The sequence below is a fragment of the Lineus longissimus genome, chromosome 5 (genome assembly GCF_910592395.1).
Source record: "Lineus longissimus chromosome 5, tnLinLong1.2, whole genome shotgun sequence".
Lineage (NCBI taxonomy): Eukaryota > Metazoa > Nemertea > Pilidiophora > Heteronemertea > Lineidae > Lineus > Lineus longissimus.
The window spans coordinates 3,683,402-3,701,901 of NC_088312.1; the positions used below are offsets into that span (position 1 = coordinate 3,683,402).

Genomic DNA, 18,500 nt, shown 5'->3' on the forward strand with positions numbered 1-18,500 from the left:
TATTGCACAAACCTTGCCATCATTCCTCTTGTTGCCTTGGTCGATATTTCTTCAAGTTTCCCCGAGTTGAAGAAGGTATAAGACCACACCAAGTCTAACAGAAAGATCGTGTCGACAACGGCCATAGCAGTCATATAGATACAAGGGGACACTCTCCGGTTATGCTTTCTATTGGCGACTATTATCGTCAGAATGTTGCCGGGGATTCCTAAGCAAACGGGAAGGCTCCAAACGTATCGAGTCAGCGCGACGAAGACCGACCGTAAAAACGGAAATTCATTTTGGAGACCTTCCTCGAAATCTTGTGTCGTGTCGTTCATTGCTGCCTTACGTTTTGGTTTCTTGATAATGAATCAATTGATTCGTTGCACACATCTGCAACCTCTACAAAGAGCAGCCGATCTATTGTTAGGAGTGGTTAGTTGAATCATTCTATAAAACATTTGTACCTGCCCGCCAACTTATGCTGCGTTTTGCCGCTATCACAAAACAACATGTGATGAAAATACATGTACCATTAGCCAGTAGTTTCAATCAGAATAGATCGTGACTGTATTTTTCACATCAAATGAAACCTATTTATAACGTTATATGTACGTTTCTACCGGTAATGTCGTATCTTAAAATGTGGATATACACGAAATCAAACTTTAAAGTCTTGGGGCTTTCTGACATACATGCACCTGACAACAGTGGATATAAAGGTTTGGTCTACCACTTCCTGCCGTCTGCTACGACTGTACATGTTGCTATCAAAACTTTTGATGAGGGGAGCTGTAATAGCACCTGCCGATCCTGCTGGCGACTCTGGTCAATTATTTTTTCCCTATCCGTGACCAAATCACCTGAAAGCCCTACCTGACTCCAGAAATATTGACCTGCCGTTACAAATGAGCTGATGGTAATGAAGTTATACATTATCATTGCCCTGATGTCTCGGGGACGTCGAATCACATCACGGTGCGCCGCACCAACTGGGGGCCGCTGATCGAGCGCGGCCGCGAGAGTCGCCTGATATAATTTGCGAAGCGATCGGCCACCTCGGAGCGGTGATGAAGCAACCGTGCATGAAATTGCCACATTCTTCAAACGAATCCACAACCTGGGTGCAACTATCAATCGTTTTGAGGACGATCTCCATACGTTAATGGGTGGTTTGGTATCTTTCACGATCGGTGGACAATTCGATAGTGTCCCATGGTTCAAGCTCATGCTTGATTTGGGTCAGATAGATAACATTGTTAAAAGTGCCAGGAAGCAACCGAGAATTGACGTCCTTTTTTACTTATATATACATTTGATGTATTTTTTTCATGATGTATTCTTCCTTTTTATCCATGCTAAGATGAAGTTGATTTTTCTCCTCCCGTGCAGCACTTCTGCACGACCCACACTTGCATCCTGACACACTAATAGCCTCAGGTTAAAAGTATTGGTAAAATGCCAGTGGGGAAATTTGTTCGGTTCTCCTGTCGAGGTAAGCCATCCCAGGCTATTCGTTACACCAATTGCCCCCTGGAGCCTAAAATCCGAGACATCAATCGGTCTGAGCTAAACATCGGTGTCCTGATACTTGTAAATGTAAATACTCCATGAAGTTTAAAGATTTCAGACCGGTTGATTGATACACCAAAATCGAAACAAAGGCCATGCCAAAACCTGGCGTTCTCATCGGAAATATTGTCATTGCCATAGATCTTGTTGAATCAGGATGACATCGTACGACCTTGAGCCCATTCTTGGAACCTGACATGAATATTCAGAAATGGGCTTGCACGTGAATCGGTGAAACTATAGAGTTGTACATGTTTATCCGAAATATCATCCTCAGCGTCACATATTCCTCTTAGCAGATATATCTTAACATGTCACCTTTAGGAGATTATCCATTCAGAAGCCGTCGGCATCTGAGTGAATAATAGGGTCCGTCAGCAAATTGCTATAGTCCTATTCTAGCGTGTAATATGTTAGCTCTCGACCATCAAATCAGGCTGCAGATTCTATATTTGTCATTTTTGTAAATTGATTTCGCGGTCATGTAGGTAATTTTCTGTCACGGTGTTCGCTCGCGGTGACACCTTGGATGGACCGAATGGGAATGCAGATAATAGAAGTTGCTTATGATGGTCATTTGGAAAAGACATTCGGGGAGGTATTTTTGTGAAATGAGTTAGAGTAGCTATCTCAGGGAGACAGATGTCTCAAGAAGGCATCAGTCGCGGGCGATGGCGGCTAATTTCCTCGACACTCTGTGATTGATCAAAATGTCTGCAATGGGCACGCAGCGATGACCTTGAATAAGGTCAAGGACGAAATCATAAACAACACGGCAGCCTGATGCTTGATGTGATGGCCATATGTTTGGTAGAGAAATAGCCTTTGTTGAAGATATATTCTGTTCAGAAGAGAAAACAGAACTCAAACAGTTTAGCCAACAAATTCAAAATAAAAATGCAACGTAATGATAGCATGCAGGGTTCACCGTTTTGCGAAAGGGATCTTATATCCAAGGAAAAATATATTTTCCATTGTTTTTGACAGGATCCTAGGGTCTTGGAGAATCTCTTGTCATTGATTCCCGACTTATCATTGAACAATAGTGGGCTAATTTTCCCGGAGGACGTCGCCTTTATCACCCACTTTAGCAGCACAGAAAGCGCTATTTCCTGTAATTTGTTTTTTCTTACACTGTCAGTGACTGTGATTAACACGTTTTATATCCTGTGATAGCCTGGGTAGATTTATCTATTTACATGGCATGATATATTTTGTTGAAACGATGTGTTGCAGTTAAAAAGCATTGCAGCAGTTCATCACAAGATGTATCGCGCATTTGTCTCAAGGTTTGCTATAATATTAGATTGGTTGTGCAAATTTAAGTCAGTCAACTGCGTAAGGAACAGAGAACCTCCTTCCCCGAAAGCGCCTCAGAATCCGACAAATGGTTTCAAAACACTTTAGACCCAAGGCGGCGTACACGAAGGTGGCCATCTACATGTTGTGTACCTTTACATCACCCTGTGCAGTAACTCTTGACTGATATGAGCACCAGAGTTCAATGTGCATTTGCCATTCTCTAAAGGGTGTGTTATGATACGGTTGATCTATATTACACTGCAAGCAGCCAGAGAGGAACCTTTCAGCAGTCTATATTGGCGAGTCATTCATTTCCTCCTATCAAAAGTTGGTGCACAATAGGATTATATTGTTGAATTGAGGAGTTGAGACCACACAAATCGCAATTGCCAGGGGCGCAAGATCACAGGAATCAACTATCATTCACATCACATACCATATCACGCTCTTGATCAAGTTCTGAACATGGCCTATCGATTTGGTATTTACACCAAATTTCCCTGGTGGGTTCACGGCGTATTAGTAATCACTTTCGCTACGGTAGCGGCTCAAGAGTGTCTCCATAACAGTGCTACCTAAGCTTGCACTGATTGAGTCACTCAGCAGGTACAGTTTGCTCGGATTCGTGAAGCCTATAGGACCGTTGGCTTCCATTGTGATTTAGGCATTACGGTGATAGCAAGAGTATAGAGAAGAATGGACAACTTCAAAATAGCCCAAAAATGCTTAATACTTAAGTGACATTTCATGCCATCCATTTTCACACCACGCACCATCCATGTTGAGGAGTCACCCGTATGGGCGCAAATCCGCATACGGGCGCGGCGCAAACACCAACCGAACCTCCGTCACCCACGTCGCGTTCGTCGCATTGATCAGGACGAAACCCTGAACATCTCTCCATTCCCAATTTGCCAAATTCCCGGCTTACCGATCCCATGATTACCCACCGATCCTATTACTTCAGCTAGCCAATCATGTTATCAACAAGCATCCAGGATTTGTCCGCCTTATATTAATTATTGGTCACTGTCCGTTTCTCCGACGGATTATCATCATTGTAACGTCTTGTGACCAATGATGATGACAAAGACGAGTTTGTGTTTTTTTGGCAATATGTGAGCGCAAGTAACTTTCAAACCATCCATCGGACAATCAAAATTACATCTGGTCCGTAACTCTAAATGTGTCCAATCACGCACGCTTGCTCTGAAACCTGAATACTCTGTAAAAAGGACATGTACATCGGACCTTTCACTGAATATCCTGATTTCAGCCTTCTCTCTGTGATAGTTTGCCTGATTTGACGGCGGTATGATCTTAAAGGAATCCACGTCCGCGTTTAGTCGTGTCTGCTGCTGGGATTGGGTCAGCGCCTATTCAGAAAGAAGAATAAATGCCACTTATACTTTCCGCTGCAGCTTCTTTTGAAAAAGTTGTTCTCTGATCGGTTTAGAGATTTAATTGATTGATGACTGATTGTCAGATTTGTTCTTTGAGCTATACTGAATTGCTTTCCTTCGAATCAATCACGGCTCGGGTCAACTGTCATCCTCCTCCTACCCAAAACACAACTCGTCCTAAACAATTCCCTTCACCGATTCTCGGCCAATACAAGGGAAGAGACATTTGTGACGTCAACCTGCACCATCTAAATCTAGTTACGCTATCTTCAAATCTCTCTGTCAATCTTATCAACCTAACGAGTAGATCGGAAGGCATGGCATCCATTTCCCTCACTTCTTCGTTCTTGATACTTAGTACCTTGCTTTAGGCCATCCATTCGCCAGGAATCCTCCTGCTATCGCTCCGCCTGCAATCCGATAGAAATGCCTCCACATCAAAAGCCAATACCACCACATCGAATCCAAATTTTCTCCATTCCAACAATGGGCGAAAGAATCTGAAGTGGGGAAACTACCTCACTGCCTGCCTCCCCTGGTTCTCACCTCAGATCGAATCCCGGCGCGGATAACACACGAGCCGCATAAACACATGCGTCAAATCTCAGATGGGCTTGGTCCGATTTGATAGCAACGGAATCCCAGAATCGGCGCACTTCTGAACTGAGCAAAATTATTGCTTTCACTACGATGTATACGAGAACTGGATAAACTTTTTTACATCTGTTATCAAAATACGACGAACTTATTTTGTTCTCGACTTCTTGTGAAAGAGTTTTTCACGGAAAATAAAGGTAGGGACATTTCACTTTTCATGTTGTGCCTTTTTTTATCCTAAAAAGTTTTTTGCTTGCCTGATTGTGTTTTTTTAAATTCATGATATGAAAGGTTAATTAACAATGTCCATACTTTTTTCGATGGTTGTTAATCTTGTAGCCCAGAAGACTTTTCCTTCACAGCTGTTCACAAGCAGGCATCGTCTTTTTTCCACTCTATTGTCTACATCGTTCCTGAAGTTAATGTGGGATTCTGCCGGCGAAAACCCCGATCATCGCACGATCGTTCGTAACATCACACTTGACTTTCGCATCGCGCATCGACGAATATTGTTTCTTCTCGCTCATCGACCGAGCCTACATTCTTAATTCTATAACTGATAACGAGCAATAGTCCCTTTTTCAATGCGATAAGTTTTTACATTAGATTTTTTGGTATCATATCAGAACAATTGATGTGGTGGAGAGTGTAACTGAACGACCCCTCTTTGGTTAATAGAACTGGAGTTTTTCCAAGGGATTTATTTCCACCTATCGACCCGTCGTCAGATTAGATGACAGATGATAGGCGATATATCACGAAGACTAAATTGAGAGCTTCAAGGATAATCACCTTGGGCAATTTCGCCGACGGATGTCGGCGTTTCTTAAACCAGTTTTCGACGGCAAATTGAACTTTCCACCGAACTTACCCCAAACAATTTAATATGCATTATCAACATGAAATTATGGTAACGGAAATTAGATTTTAGTTCAACTCAAAACTATATCGAGTAATATTTTAGTAATATTTTAGTTATCAGTTTATATACGGATAGTTATTATTAGTTTCACTCAGTTAAACTGTCGAAATTGCAAGAAGATCGGATATAAATATGTTTCCGTCTATACATTTCATAGCGATGATTTACTCATTTTCTGGTGTTCATTGCCGGCATTGTTATCTGTTACATCCTACGTAAACATACTAGCAATATTGTAGGCAGCTGATTATGTCAAAGGGTTGAAATTATTCAGTAGCCCTGTCTGAGATTAACTATGCTTGCAGTAGATAAGTAGTGCAAGCCAAATCTAAGAGCAACATTCCAAGATTACCGATGTTATTAAGGATGAATCCTCGAGGAAATCGGGTCTTTAGGTATAGTTATAGTAAGAATCATGATAACGTCACCCCGTACAGTCCCAGCGAGGTAATACGAACCTCTGAGCAATAGGCAGTATACGCAGTTTAGAAAAATGATATGCATTGTCGTTTTCCTGAAAGTCTCAGATGTCAATGACCGGGGCGCTGTTTCCATCAGTAATCAGACGGTGTCAGGTTGGTGACCCTCCGAACTTACAAAGTGGGCAATAAATAGACCTCGCTGGGGAGACTAAAGGCTCAAGACAACAACTTGTTTGTGAGTTTGCTGTAAGGACACCACGCCTTTTCATAATCAAGAACCAACGCAATGAAGTTACGCACAGCTACTGTAGCGTTTTTGTCTTTGATAAGTTGCAATCCGTCACTTGGAACGTTCAGCAAATTGCCTGTAACAATTTTTATGCCCTAACAGCATTAGCTTAAACAACTGATGATTTCTTTGAGTACATTTGAGTGGATTTGACAGTGGGTTCCTTTGCTGTTTTGCTAGTTGTAGAATTCGAAGATAATTGATATTTGCCATTCTTTTCATACGACGAGTTGGTGCTCCAATGCGTTTTGAAAAAAACTTACGTTAGAAAGGGGGGGAGGGGGGTTGAAGTCGTTCACCCTGAGCGGTGTTTAGACAAAATGTGGAGTCATTGCACTTTTAGGGCTCAGTAAACGGGTCGTATATTTCAAAACTGAATAACTCTTTTGCGAATAATCCAGATCAAGTCGCACTGCCATGATCATTCTGATGTTTGCGATTTCAAACATTTGCTTGGCTTCTCAATCATAGCCAAGCGTTTCATCAGCCATCTACACCTTCGCCTTTTCACACTCAAAGCTATTTAGAATATGAAATTGCTCAGGTACGGACTTTATCAATAATTCACTTGTTGTTTTTACTGTTTATGCCAAAGCTTTGCCGGTAGAACTCAATGGCGAGTAAAGTTTTGGACATTTTCGATCCCCGATCTAAACTTCTTCATTTGTTATTCTCTTATCGGTTCACTTTCAAATGGTCGCTCGTCTGTGAAGGTTTTCTTTTAAGTGCGACACGCTCTGATTCAGATTTGAATACGACTTTAATTTACAACTGTTAAATTATTCATCTAAATTTGAGAGATCATTTTCGCGCCGACTGGATCAGCGCTCAGAGTGATGGAGACAGATCCGGACTCTTCGCCAGCTCATTAGCAAGTACGTTTAGGCCGCCAAGTCTGTCATTCGGATCGTCTATCCTATTATTTCAAATCCCAGTGGAATAATATGATTTCGGGATGTTACTGAGAAGCGCAATACAGTACATGTAAACTAATGCATTTGTGTAGAATAATTTTTATTTTGGCGGACAACGAAATTTCTTTTATGATTTCAACAAATATGTATTTTCGTGAATTGACATTATTCGCGAAATCCGGGAAAATAAATCGCTTGGAAAAATTTGGCGGTTTCACATGATGTATCGTCAATAAACAGAAAATTCTTCATTTTTAGCTAAATGTAACCTGATAGCGATATGAATCGGTTCTTGTTGCAGGCACCGTCGATGACCACTGCAAACGAGCGTTTTTTGTCGCATGCGATCATGATTGCTGGTCGGTGCGATTTGCGAGGTCATTTCGGCCGCCAAGTCGATCAATTACTCATCAAGTTTATCAATCCAAATCCTAGCGGAATAACGATCTCGAGATATAATTGAACACCGTATGATGTGATGTATCTTAATACGGACAGAGGCGTCTTGATACAAGCTAAACCCCGAGAGTCTAAACAAATCAATCTCTTCAAAAACTTTAAGACCGTAATTTCAAGTTTCACTTCTGCAATTCAATTAGTGATGACAAAGATCGATTGACTACTAAAAGGTCACCCAGTAGTGCGATTAAAATGTGTGTCTGTGATTGTCGGTTGATTTCGCTTCTTTGTCTTTGCGTTAAATGTCGGTAAAAAAGAAAATAATATAATGAACTGACATCTTCTTAGCAAAGCATGGGAGATATGCATATTACATAAACACCACCTCCAAATTATCAGTGCAGCCTATACAATGATCAGCTGTTGCGAACAAGTCCTCTGTTAAGTTTTACGAAATACACGTAGTCTTAGATCTGTGAAATAAAGACTATTACACCAGAAGCAGGCTGTTGCGCTTATCATTTCTATAGCTCTGGATTGAGAAAGAGACATGCAGTGTTTTAAAGTTGCACATATACATTCTCTGAAACAAAATAGGCCTATGAGGGGTAATATAATAATCCTAAGAGTACGATACGGCAAATCCTGTCACCACAAAGCGCACAGTGTAAAAACTTTAAATTGAATTTCATGAGAAATGCTATATAATCCTCTCCAAGAAACCTTTCGTCAAAGCTTTCAATTCGGTGCATTTGATGCCACGTTAACACCGCTGCTATCATTCTCCAACAAATACATCAGAAAAATTAAAATGAAATATCTCTATGCCGGGATCTATTGTTTCTTTTTGTAAATAAATTGCAAAATGCAGAAATATCTTTCCAATGTTCCAACTGATGGTTATATACGAAACGGATTTTGTTCTCAGAGTTGCACCTGCAGTGGTAAGATGAATCAGATACGAAGGACTCGACACATCACGTTCATGCCTCATCCGACCAAGGTCAGGCCCATATAGGATGCTTTTTAAATTTTAAAATCAACGGCCTCAGTGCTTGATATAGAAATTTTAGCCAAAACTATAACCCTTCGATAAAGTACATGTAATTATTAATCGATGAAAGTCTATTATCTTGTCAATGGAATCTCCCACTTGGACACTTGATCGCATCCTCGGTAAAAGTGGTTGCGAGGACAACATATTCCCGATGTCTCATTTTAGATAGTGTGTGACACGTTCAGCCTGACAAATGGACCAATCCTTTTATACAAATTCATGTTGAGGATATCAGAAATCCTATTTGGTTTTCTCTTAATTGATTCATACATGTACATAGAGAAAATGTCATTATTGTAAGCCAGACTTAGTTATAACAGGCCACCCAGGCGCAACGCTACCAAATTAATCGATGGTTGGTTGTCAATCGACAATGGGATCCTATTTTCTGACAATATTCATTTGTAGAATTGGTTACGAGGGCAACGCTTGATATATCAACGTATCTGATGCATTGGGCACACAGTGCAGCCGTCTCAATCCTCAGCAAAGTAGATTTAGGGATATTAGAAGTGGATAACATTTCATGTTCATCATTTCTAACTTGCGGCTTTGAATGTTCATTTCGAAAGACGCTCACCGATTACTAAAACCCCTGCCACAATTCTTACATAAAACCAATAAATATTGGGGTGTTAGTAATCATAGTGCGTCAATTATCTAATACTGGTACTTCAAGCCATGGATATTTCCCGATGTACCACATTATTCAGCATGTTCACATGCGCATGAAGATCGAATTGAAACGCCAGCCTGACTGACAACAATAATCAGCATCAGAGAATAGGCTTTGATGAGTGTTGTCAGTTGGGCTGGCGTTTTAATCCGATCTTCATGCGTCTGTGACACGTCGAATGACTTCATCATACTTATTTTCATCATACTCAGCACTATATGATTGAGCTCATCAGTATAAGGTGAACGGGATCAGCATTCCAATATACCTGCCAAGAAAGCAAATACTGCATCATTTATTAGGGTATTTATCTTACCCCTCTAGCTATGATTGCCTTTGGAATCTCACCTGCTGCTTTGCATTGATCTCGTATGGTGATAACTCATCAGCGTAAATACTTGAATATTTCGCTTTTCTGTTGCTCCCTTTCCCTTCTAAATCAACAGGCACATTTACAAGTACCCCAACACCCATTTTTTTTATCATAGTCAATGATTGTACTTAAATGTTAATAATTATGAATTGGTTATCAATAATAAGAGTACCTTTCAACGACTAGAGTTGAATTGCTGATCAAAAAGATCTGAAAGGGGCGGGCCATTCGTGTAGGCCTACCTTATTTTCGACTTATTTTCATGTGGCACGGTGGTAATTCGAAAAAAATGCCAGTGTGCGTGCTGTACATGTAACTACGCATACAGGCGCAATGAAAACTGGTATGTACATTATTTTTACCAGTGTGCACAATATCACTATGTTGATACACATGTGTATCCAGTTCCCGTTCAACAAAAATTCTCAAATTCAATCCTGAAGCTGCTACGATTATTGTCAAGAATCAAAGATAATCCTTCCATTTGAGACTGGATTTTGTTCTCAAATGAAAATACGCTTAATCTATTCGTTACTAGGAGCAGCATGTTTAGTCATTGCTTGGAGCAAGAATGACGAAAGAAACTTATTCTCGCGAGGAGCGATGTCTTAACTAATCTTTCTGAATTTAATCTTTCGCTATAATCAACAGATTGCCCGTGGTACCACTGGTAAACCATGGAGGTATGAAAAAACTTCCTTGGGTAAAAGAAGCTCACTTCGAGGTACCGAGCTATAAAATGCAGTGGCCGGGTAGAAAATAATCCCATGGCTGCATGTGTCTGCAAAGAATCGTAATAACCAAAGCGCCACGCAAACGCGATTCCAACCAATCACAGCTGCACTGAAACCTCGCAGAGATTTGCATATAGAGAATGGAACTCTAAGACCTACTCGTTCTATTGTATTCATGTATTACGTCGTATTTCAGTTGAGCCGTTTTGCCCGATAGGCTTGTATGTCATTACGTGTGTCCAATTGCGTGGTATAGTGTAGTTGACTGCATGAATAAACTAGACTGGTAAACAGAACCAAAGCGTTCAGATGTGTTTTCGGTGCGCTCCACTTTCACGAAGCTGGTGATCCCAAATGACAATTGCCAACACTAATCAAAGTAAATATGGAAGTTTTTGATGAGTGTTGTCAGTTGGGCACATTGGGAGATCGATCTAGTAACTGATTCATTCGATCTTCATGACGTGTTTGTGAATGATGAAATCCAGGTGACCAGCGAAGTACATGCAGGCCTAAAGAAACTATAGCTTGGTCTTGCTTTACCCTCAATCACGTTTTGGACTCCATCCACTGCACCGCCTCGGACTTCGTTTCACTAACGTTAAGAGTAAGTTACGACGAGAATAAAGCCATGACAGTCGCGGCAGAAAATATTGGGTCTTGTTTGTCTTAAGAATTTCTTCTTGTTTCTTCAGCGTTTGCTCTGCACTTGGTTGGCCTGTAAAAAAATACGCTTCATCAACAGTTACCTTTTAGCAGCAACCTTGGTGACAGAACCTAAGCACTCTGTTGTCTTGTCAGGAGTACATTGAGGTCGATCGAAGAGTCCTCACCTTTCAAAATATTACCATGTGCCTACAGCTGATTATTGGAAAATTGAGGCAATAGATTATGAGACGGATCAAGAGGAGTAGGGAATCAAAGGAGTCAGGAACGTGGTGAGGCCACCGCAGCCACAACTAAACAAGCCAAATAAGCTTCATTGGTCACTCACCCCAGGCTGAAACTAGCTCTTGACGCCTTTGCATGGCGACCTCGGCATCTTGGATGGCAATGAGACCTTTCTAAAGGAAAAGCTGAGAATTTCAGGTTTCTGTTTCTGTTCATAAGAACTTACATTTTCATTTCATTGCACAATCTCAGTAATTTTTACCTCTAATCTCACCACCATCTTGGTCTTGGCTACAACTTCCGCAACAAAAACGACCATATCGACAAAAGCGGACATTGACATTGACGTTGCCAGGAAAATGTTGACAGATTCGGTTCCAAACGGCAAGATATCACGGTTGGAAATTGTGCTCCAGCTATAATATGACACGTTGTCGGCGCATGGTATACTAAGTCGGCGACTTTTAAAATGTTTCAAAGCTTGATTACAAGCCACATGTACATCGATTACTCAATTTTTTTCTCGTCGCCAGGTACATAACCATTCATCTGTAAAAAAAAGAATTTTGCGGCAGTGAGGCAACCCGCAACAACGAAAACCGGTGTCACGTAACCGAATTCCACTTCCCGTTCGCCTTTGATATCTTTTATTTGGCTTCATTTGAAGGCAGTTGCAGTCTCTAATACGAAGATCATTTAGAGTTCACAGCTCACGTACGCTCGGATCATTAAAACCAACACTCGCGAATCGCACTATTTCATGATCACCTGCTTCTGCTGCAAAATGCAGTAAATAAGCTTAGTTTATTTCCTTTAATAACTCTTCTTGTGACGGTAATGGGATAAGACAGCACCAGACTAACGTGCCTTTATGGATACTGGCTTTTAAACCTCAGCTCCTTTATAAATAATGGGCTCGTATTAATAAATAACCATATTAAATCATACCAATGCTGTTTTTGACATAAATCATTCCTTATAGAAAGCAATTAACAATACTATTCTATTGCTCTGAGATAATTCTCATTGCTTGTATAAATAATACTACTTATAATTACGGTTCTAATTACTTATTGTATAAAGGTCCATGATGTAATCGTGTAAATTATGTGATGTTATAATCTTACAAATACATGTCAATATTTACTTATTTTATTGTCGCTATTCAAAAGGAGGTAAATACTTGAAGACCAATATAATCGTAGACTAATGAGTTTAATAGTTTTGTTCTTGACTCCTACATATATCAAAATGCACTTGATACCTCTCGGCGCGATCGAGTACACTCTTTATTCATTTGTGACCCGTCACAGCAAAACCAGGCGCATGTCGCACAGAAGATGATCCTAAATGACACCAGGAGATAATGGAAGAAATAGGTGTGCTCGTATTTCACAAAAGGCAGACAATAGAGAAATGAACAAACAGTCCGTCTCAACCTGTCAAGCTCAGAGCGACATGCGCCTGATTTTGCTGTGACGGGTCACATTTTATTCATTGCCGTCATTGACTATGGAGTATCCTCGTCTTTTGTCCATTAGAAACCAATTGAGCGTGGGAGAAGAGGTTGATTACATAGAAATTACCGAAGCCATTATATAAGTGCTGTTCCGTACGCGCGCCGGGTAGAATTACATTGCATTTCCAAGTATAGTGGTTACCTAATCGGCTGAATGTAAGGTTATACAATCATGTAGTTTGGGTTACCATCGAGAAGTAAAGGAAAACACTGTGAGTTACAAGTGATAATGTCGGCGTTGTTTTTGGCTGTCAAGTTGCTCAGCTCAATGCTTAATTAGAATCACAATTCCGATCTCTGACCCCTCCACGGCACAGATGAATGGGTGATTCAGTCTGAGCCGATGACGAAACAGGTGTTGGGATGGATAGCATAGGCCTATCAAATTATATACCGAACCAAGTTTGACATCTTTATTTTGGAAAAGTGGTCTATTTATGGTATCCGTATTTATCATATCTACAACTGTATACGTTCCTTTTGTGGATGCTCGACTGGACGAAATAATGAGCGTTCAACATTACTGTTATCAAATTGTCAAAAGGAACGATCCGGTAAAAATAACTATTAAAAAATTGCATTGGCACATAATGATGGATCCGATTTGCAATATATACCAAAGCATGATCAGAAACTACTTTATTTCATTCGCCACTCGTATTGCAACTGTTGATAACCTACCTTATCGGGACAGTTGGCCAGATCGACCCATTTTAATTAGCGAATAACGCATTACCCGAGAGCGAACGTTTGACGATGGAGGCAATTAGCTTGCCCGATTGAAAAGCATCACCGGAGATGATCTCGTGAATGAAAGGATGCTAATTGGGCAGGAACAAAGCGAGGAAGCCTTATCAACAAAGACTAAATCTAGAGCAGATTGCCGATGTATTGACAATAGATCATTGGAAACAGTTCGGCGATAATGCTCTGGGTTCTAACACCGAGCGACAGTCCTATAAGGTTCAAACAAGCGTCGTACTGGCGTATGTGACATCATCTAGTTATTACGAACCTTTGCTAAGGTATGAGAATTAGCGGTCCCTGTCAACTCACAAATTGAATGGAGAAAGGCTAGGCTAGTCTTTGGTTGTTGAGTTGGACAGAATAGACATGAGACAACACGAAGATCACTCGAAGAAATGGCTTTATCTTTGACAAGCCGGGAGCCAAAGCGGACCTACGTACGTATGAAGTCAATCGGATTTTATCAAATTCCTTCAGCTATGGTTTAATCAGGAAAGCCTAGTTGAAAGGTTGGAGCCAAGAAAGCCAAAAAAACTCATTACATGCACATGACATGTATAAGAAGTTCGATTGGAAAAAGTCAGCTTGAAGATCTTTGACTTTGAATCTAACTGATTGGCTGGACGTGACTATTATCACGTCATTGGCGAGCGTACATTTGTACCTCTCTTTCGTCAAGTACATTTGACTCGGAGCGCGTCACATTCGATATAAAAGGCTTCTCAAAACCTCTTGAACCACTATCTCGAACCTTTTGAGTGCATCAATTTATCCTTAATACGAATTTATTCCACATCAAGATCGATATCAGCCAAGAGTAGCAGTTAATTTAATTTGTCGAGGCTCGATTCATATTGTTACCGGGGACAATATTTGAGATCGTCGGAATAAGTACATGTATGAACGCAATCATAACCAATACCATATTATGTTTATATACCAGTACACTGGTCCATGACTTAGGTCAGGCAAGGATTGCGCATTTTGCAACACCTTGAACATCATTGATTCGACTGACCATGCCAGGAGATACCACAGCGTACTCGAACGGTGAGTTTGACGGCGTCGATAGCTCGATCGTCGTGGCGGAATATCCAAAACACAATTTGCGTACATATAAAAATGCATATTTCGCTAAATCATACCGCAGCCAATGTGTGACCATGACAGCAGGCAGTGTGAATTTGGAAGTCATCACTGAAATCAACATGAGCAGATTCGCAGACCCGGCTGCTCTAGGTTTTTAGTCGAAAGAAGGTATGAAAAAAAATTTAGGAAGATGTTTGTAATCATTGCGGTTTCATATACTATATAATAGTCTTGCCGGTCCCCCATCTCGAGACACTCCACGCGTCCATTTCACACGCAATTTGAACATCATTTTTGACGAGGCTATGGACAGTTTATCATTCATGTCCCTTCAGTTCATTAACTACTGTTGAGTATACGTGTCATTCCCAATGTTTGAGCTGTGGCCAGTTTTGTTTAAGGAAGCCGTATAATTGGCGTAATGATGACAGGAATTTAAATCTGTTCATACAATCAATGAATAATGGTACACACAGCTGTAACTATATTGGGCGCTGTACCAAGAGGACAACGAGCTTACATGTAATATCGAGAAGTAGAATCAAGCAATGACTTGGTGTTTTATCAGAATTATTATACTACAGGGTAAACCAATAAATAATTCATTACATAGATTTTACATGTTGGTCTATAACGCTTTCATGATGGTAACGGTAACCATCATGATGTTAATTAAGTCAATCGGTATTCCGACCACTTAGCGACGGATGCCTCAACTGAAGAACCGTTACATCGGACAAGACGTAATCCACAAAAAAAACCAAGCAAATAAGAGAATTTTAAAAAACAACATAATGCAGTTTCACTCATTTAATCCGAATGCGCTTCCGGGCGTCCGCTAAAACATCCAATAGATTTTAACGACGAAAAATCGGCTATTTGATTACGAAAGTAAACTTCGATATAAAACCACCATGATTCTGGCCAATTCTTGAAGAACTAACCATGCCAATGCTACATGAACAAGCCGATGACATTTCCTGATTGACTGGCTGTATACAATAACTTTTCTCACGGATTTTTGATGCTTTTCTTCCTTTCGTTTCCTTCCGATTTCAATCAACTGATGAAGTCAGGAAATTTCAAAGAAAGGTATCTGTTTTCTCTGTCACACAACTAGTCAGCCGAATGTTATTTTTCATTAGAGGTGTCAAAATGATCATTTAATCCCAGACGCAATTTGCTGTCATTTACAATTGTACAACTGTCGAGTTGCGGAATACAAACTTCGTCTCATCAAAAGCTTTGTTAAGAATCGAACAAATAACTTAGTCTTTTTTGAGTTTGACTATTCTTCAATTGAAAAGGGAACCAGCTTAAAACTGCCAATCACTATAACTGCAATTGGTGCGGTCGGTTTCGGTCCAGCATCTGAGTAAATGTCTCTGTTCAGCACGGTTCGTCATGGCTGCAGCAACTGATCGAGTTTCGAGAATTTTTAGTTTAACTTTCCTGTTGCAAAGTTTGAAAATACAGCGTGTCCCGTATTGTTGACAGATTTTGATACTCTTTGGCATGAATGACTGGATAAAGCAACTTATAGCCATTGCGGTACATGAATACTTGATGTATCCTTGAGTCCAATATGAATTCGATTTGAATGCGCATACGATCGCCTAGCTTTCCCTCTATGGAAATCAAGTCTTAATAATCAAGTACCGCCTTGAGGAAGGAATCTATCGTTTTGAACGATAATAGAGAACTTAGCAAAACTCTAATTGAGTTCGTTTTATTAACGTTGCACCGAAGTTGGCCCTGTGGGTCTGAACATAAAAATTGATTACGCAAATTAGACGTTTGTCTTAGTTAAACGGTAATGTGGTTACATGTAACGGCAACATGCTTCTTGATTGTTATAAAATTCTCTTCAAGACGCAGCTGCGGTTTCAAGGAAGGGACAAGAACATTGGGAAAGTTCAATGATGAAGTTCTTTTGTTCACCGCGTTGTTTGCGATATACATGTACATATACCACTTGGATGTGTATGTATACCGAATCCAAAGAAGCTTTGGATCAGCTTTGAAAGGTGCTCTCGTCATTTACTGAAATGCTTTAGGTAAACCTGACTTTAGCGGCCTGGCAAGAAATTGTTATGATTTTGTGAAGTGATAAGCAATCTTCAAAAAATAATGTTTATCTTTTTTCCCGTACTAAGTAACACTCACGAATTTAGGATGTAAACCTTTCTGCTTGTGTAAAGTGGCAATATCGGCCATGTTTGCCACTTTTACCTGTAAGAAATTAAACTGGGAAAGTATCGATATTTCAACATTTTCGAAACAAGATAAAAGCGTTTTCCGAAAACATTTCTTTTCACTTGAATCCACCCATCACCATCATCAAGAAGTTAACATTTGTTTTATCAGGGATCTTATTACCTAGCATCCACAACTGCATTTGTTTTTCGGTAACATAAGGAGTGTGTCATTCCCCCGGGACGTGTTATTCGTGTAGCTATCGGGGATATCCTGATTAACAAATTAAAGCTACCAGAAATTTGATCTGATTCTGTATAACGTAGATATATTTGGCAAAGAAAGTAAGGGATTCCACGACAACGGGAAACCGCTGCAAGGAACCCATTTCATCCACCATAAGCCACTAATTTCAAACGCCGACGTTAAAGTTCCACGCGGCTCCAAAACATTACATTACATTAATCTTGTCGTTCTCACGCTTATTGGTAGGCGTTGAGAACTATTTAAGATAGACTGGTCATCATCTACATTCGTGTAACGTATAGTTGGCATTTGTATATCAACGCAAGCATTTGACTCAAAATACCCCTGAGCTGCCGAAAGCTTTTTTACTTTCTATACACTGACATCAGTTGTACTCGGGGGCAACGATTACCAGATGATATCAGGCATAACTCCTACCCCTAGGGGTCATCTGCGGTTTTATCCGCTTCCGATGTTCATGTTCGACATTTGAGAAAGGGTGCATGTACTGAACGGACAGTGATCCCAAGACATATTGGTCGACGACCTCACATACCTCGTCGATAGTCCCATTTGACCAACGATTGACATTGAATTCGGCTTGATATACTAGGAAATCAGCAAATGAACGTGATGTCATTCCTTTGAGCTTTATGCTGTGTACATGAATTTGAAGTCATGATCTGGCAAGTCATGAAAAATCGTACACTCTGTTATTGGTTATATCACTGGACATTTTTTTACAAAAGACGTCTTAAAAATATCGTCAAAAGTGTATTCCTTCATAAGTCATTGATACAGGACAGTTTCTTACCAATAAGACGATTACATTTCGCAGAGAACATATTGGCTTAGGAACCGATATAGGAAATTCTTTTATTTCATATATGGTTGAGTTCTGTAAAATATATGTTCCCGCTGTTCTCAAGTTCATCTCAAGTTGCCCTTCTTCTCTAAGGCAGTTTACGTACGAAATCGCATATTGCATCCAGTCATCTTTTCAACCTAACATAACGCAAACTAGCTGCTCGACTGTGCTCGCGTGTATGAAAGCCAATAAGCTCAGACGACAAAATAATGGCTTTAAAATCAAGGACCGTTTCCCAGTTGATGTCTGCAGTGGTGGTTAGTTTTCCTTGAGAGTACATTGGTGCACTCAAAGCTTCTGTG

The 18,500-nt window shown here is 40.3% G+C and overlaps 1 protein-coding gene across 1 annotated transcript in view; it reads left to right on the forward strand.

Annotated features, from left to right (window-relative positions):
• The first annotated feature begins 4,829 nt into the window (after positions 1-4,829).
• The window catches only part of LOC135488051 (neuropeptide CCHamide-1 receptor-like), a 58,651-nt gene continuing 44,980 nt past the window's right edge, over positions 4,830-18,500 (forward strand). The window contains exon 1 of the mRNA XM_064772437.1: positions 4,830-5,053. The gene's annotated coding sequence lies outside the window, so the exon portion shown is untranslated. The remainder of the gene's footprint in view (positions 5,054-18,500) is intronic.